Raw genomic sequence first — 5,100 nt, forward strand, 5'->3', positions numbered from 1 at the left:
TGTCTCTGAGACCTGGTAGTGTAGTACAACACACAGCACTGCTCGGTAATGACTGTTTACCTCTCTATTCACCGACTGTACCTCTCCACCTCCATGGTCCTCTAGCCAAAGTTCTTCCATTATTTACAAATCAGCCTGTCAGACTGGCTACTGCTGACCCTTTGCACCACAGCACACTTTGGGTAATAGGAGGGTCATTTACAAAACTGAGCCTTATAGACAAACAACCATATATCTATTTTTTTGTATTTGTATAAACAATCTAAATCATTTGGAGTTAGAATGTTACACATCACCTGAAAGGACACAACCTCTACTGCAGGGTTCCCCAACTGGCGGCCCGGGGACCGAATTTGACCTGCAGGTGGTTTTATTTGGCCCCCCAAGTTTTCTGAGCAATTAATTTTTAAGTTAGGAAATATTTTCCCAAGTATTCCCACTTATAATAGAGAGACTGTCACGCCCTGACCTATAGAACTCTAGTTAGTTTGGTCAGGGTGTGAATATCATGTGTGTGTTTTCTATGGGGACATTCTATGTTTGTATTTCTATGTTTGGCCGGGTGTGATTCCCAATCAGAGGCAGCTGTCGCTCGTTGTCTCTGATTGAGGATCATACTTAGGCAGCCAGTTTTCCTGCCTGTGTTGTGGGATCTTGTTTGTGCTCGGTGAGTTTGGCTTGTGTGTGTATAGCCTTCCGACGTCACGTTTCGTTGCCTGTTGTTTTGTATGTTTATTCGGTTTAATAAACATGGATGCATTTCACGCTGCGCCTTGGTCTGACCCGTTCTTCAACGACCGTGACAGAGACACATGATCATATACAAATGTAAGCAAGGTTTTAAATGATTATGATCAAATATTATTATTACTGTTTGGGCTTATTTTTTTAATTTGCAGTCTACAAATTATTTGTAATTATGTTCCGGCCCCCCGACCATCTGCTCAAGACAAAATCGGCCCGCAGCTGAATCTAGATGATGATCCCTGCTGTACTGTCTACTTCGATGTCTGTACACAACTCTTGACGTTACAGTCAGCAGATAATGACATTTGAAAACATGACTAATCTGAAAATGTAAAAGGCACATACAGTATATGGTTCTTGGTCTGTAGGGCTCAACTGTTAGGGATGATATGGTAGTGATACTGTATGTAGACGATCATAGAACATATGGATTTGACTGGATTCATCTGAAGAAGAAACTGTCAGAACATAAAGAATAGTTTTAGAATATGTTATGACACCGTGAACATTGATGTTATCTTTGAATAACTAATTTGAACTATAATGTAGTGACGGCTCCTTTTAGAGGCCGTCTCTCTCTGACACAACTGATTTGTCAAGAGACAAGATGATCACTGTGATTCTCTTAAATCTTCAAAACAGTGAGATGTTATTTCCCACCCAGTGCTAGAACGTCACAATGATTGTAAATCAAAAGGGCACTCGTATTATTTTCCATATAGACCTACATACACAACTCTCTTTACTTCATGCACTTGCAATCACCACTCTCACAGCATTAAAGATACAACAGACCAGGTCAGCATGTTTATGATCATCAACATGTTGAGATTTGCACCCTACACATTTGCAGTCAGCACACAAATGAAGAAATACATTGTGCATCGCGCACCAGAACAAAAGATATGCATTCCAAATGCTCCAGTCTAATTAGAACTCAAACAGGTGATACAGCAGTGTCAGCATGCAGATGCGCTTTGTTTTATTCATGAGACGTCACTAGACGCTTTGGTTGTTGTTTAGTGCTGTTGTTGTTCCCCTGTGCAAATTGCAGGGTTTGCACACATTGGCTCCATCATCAATCACACACTGCTGACTGCACACACACACACTGATATGACACCTTGGCATTCCAATTAGTTCCACAACTAAGTATTCACCATAGAGGTGAGTAACAAGTAGAACATTGGCTGGCTGGCTGTACTCTGACATCAAACTACCAAGTTGCAAACTCTAAAGTGTTTACCCGACTGTTTGCTTGATTGCAGCTTCACTGTAATGTGAGAGTGAGTGGATGACAAAAACAATAACAAGCTCTCTTTTTGATATATCTAATTTGGTTTCAGGTACAGGAAAAGAGGCAAGAACTACAGGCCACAGCTTTCTGATTCTCACATGGGAGGAGAGAAACAACACACACTCATGCACACATACACATACGCACACAAGCACGCATGTTTATGCACACACGCAGATGCGTAGTGGCACACACACTCCAAGGGGGGCACCAGTGTGTGCTTAAAGGCCCAGTGTAGTCAAAAACGTGATTGTCCTGTGTTTTATATATATTTCCACACTATGAGGTTGGAATAATAGTGTGAAATTGTGAAAATGATGATAATGCCCGTTTAGGTAAGAGCTGATTGAAAAGAACGCCTGAAGTGTCAGCCTGTTTTGGTGGGATGGAGTTTTGGCCTGCCTGGTTAATAGACCAATTAGAAAAAGAGTTCCAAACTGCCAATAACAGCTAGTTTTCAGTTTTCCCCTCCCCACTCAGACCACTCCTAGAGAGTCCTAGCGAATTTCTTGCTTGAGAAATTGCTCTTTGCTAAGAAGCTATTTTTGTTTCTTTTTGACCATTTTAATTGGAGAAAAAAATTACAGTAAGGTATTTAATTGTTACCCAGAAATGATTGATATTGAGATGAAAACGGTTGCATTGGACCTTTAAAGAGCACAGGCACCCTGCTGCTCCTCCAAAATCACCATCTGCCAGCTGAAAGTTGACTCCCTGAGAGCATTTTATCCAGGCTGGTAGTATGCCCGCTCACCCTCCCATTCTGTGGATTTTACCTCGCCTTCTGAATAATGCAGTTTAAAGGGTAGCTCTATGAAATATAGTCATGGTTTTGTCCCAGAGAACCGCTCAACACTGTATATATTTGAGGTGCTATAAACGTTGTCTTCAATCTATTTTCCTGTGTGCTGCAATGCGTTCTACATGCTCAGCTAAACTTATTTATACAATATATAATATATAAACCAATAACCATGTTTCCTTTCCCAGATTATTTATTCAGTGGTATAGCTCCACCAGATTAGTTTTGTCCCTGCACAAAACCTATGTCCCTGGGAACTCCTATACTAGCCTGTAATCAAATAGAAATCATTCTTCAGTCATTTTATTAGTTGTTGGGGCTCATACAGTCGATTCAGAGTAATAATTGACCCAGCTCACTTTAGACTGAAGAAAAACAAATCACTGTTCTAAAATGTACATAGTGGTCAGGTGAAATAAACATAAATACATGTATATTATATATAACAGCTCCTATAGATAGAGGAAATCCAAACCGGGGCGTATACATTCGAGGGAAATGTAACTGTTAATCCATGTCCCCATGTGTTATTAAACATGGCGCTGAGAGCTCCGGCTCAACCAACCAAAAGTGACTTAATTACCTTACATTTACAAGTCACACTATTTATTTCTGGTCATGTTTAAATATAAGCCCGGCCTGTTGAATATTCATGTCCCTCCCTTGCTTGCACACAGGTTAATATTTGTCTGTGTCTGATGAATAACTAAAGACTGATGAATAATGGATGTGCCTGGGCCTGCCTGGTTTTTACCAGCATTGGGTCTGCTTGGCTGTATCTGGCTGTGTCAGATGTGTCAGGTGTCCCTTCTGCCAGCTAGTGGAAGTGACTCCAGGGATCAAGTGTCTCTCTATGTCTGACACTGGTGCTGTACAGAGATCACGATTCACTATCTACTCAGTTTTTTTGCACTTTTACGCAGTCAGCATTGCATAGCATGAGGACATGGTCTGGTTACTGGAGCTGAGCTTATTGAGACAGGGACATACTGTACTGGAGGAAGTCTTAAAATGCCTCTTTTAAATGCTGTTTTAAATGAAATAGAAATGAGTCTGTTATCACTGTATTTAATACAAGGCACCATGCATCAACCTGATGTGTTTTAAAGTTCGGTCTCCTCTTTCCTTCCATGAGCAGCCTGCGTGTGTTTGGCTCCTGCGTCGGCTCCATCTGTGTTGTAGTCCTTTGACAGAGTGATTATGGACGTTTGTGTCAGTGCATGGAGAGGGGTTTGGCATGGCATGTGTTGCTCTACAATCATTGTATGGAAATGATGAGATCCGCAATTGGCAAATGAATGTAATTTGATGACTATAATTGGAGTCATGGAATAGATCATACGAGTATTAAAACTAACTGCATATTAAGACTCATTCAGTACAGTATGTTGGCAAATGTAGTAATGCAAATCACATACATTCCAATGCACACAAAACACAGGTTCTTCATACAATCTTATAGGCAATTTATATCCAATACATTGAAATGTTCTGCATCCAACAATATCAATTAGCTCCAATTAATTGAAGTGTACACGGATGTACATCTCTGCATCTTGCCTACCTATGTGAAGGCATATGCTCCCAGCATGGTAGGTCTGACTGGCCCAGCCTATACTCACTCTAATTGGTAAAGGAGATGACGAAACTGCACCTCTGGAGGAGTTAGTTTATCAGGCAAAAGAGCAGGATGATTGGCTCAAGGTTTATCTTGCTTATCAGCAGTGGCGTTTTTAGCATGTAAGTCTTGGTGAGGCAAACAAAAAAATAAATAATTGCATTATAACGGTGAAAAATGGTGCCCACAAACTGTTAGGGCCTACATAAAGCTGTCCCAACAGCAGAGCTTTCTTTTCAGCACCATGGAGTGAATCCTTACCACCGCTACAACTGGCTATCAGCTGAGCTTTGTCTGGCAGCAAAACAGTTCATTCAGCTGCATTTACTGCCTTTTAAAAAAACATAGCTGATATGGCTGACTTGCTTAAACAAATGTGGTTTCTACTGACAATTGAGATGTACAAACTATGGCATAATGGCACGACGAGCGGATAAGAGGCAATCCGTAATTTAGATTAAGACATTAATGAGCGAGCTAGAACGGACGTAGTCAATATAACTATTTGTTCAGCACTTTTGAAATGTACAGCGACAGAATTCTTTAGAACATGGCCATTCTTACAGTATTCTCCCTGTACACCAAGGCAGAACCGTAGGATAAATAAAGGGGGCATATAAGCAGACAATGAAAGCT

Source organism: Coregonus lavaretus (genome assembly GCF_964263955.1).
Source record: "Coregonus lavaretus genome assembly, chromosome: 15".
Classification (NCBI taxonomy): Eukaryota; Metazoa; Chordata; class Actinopteri; order Salmoniformes; family Salmonidae; genus Coregonus; species Coregonus lavaretus.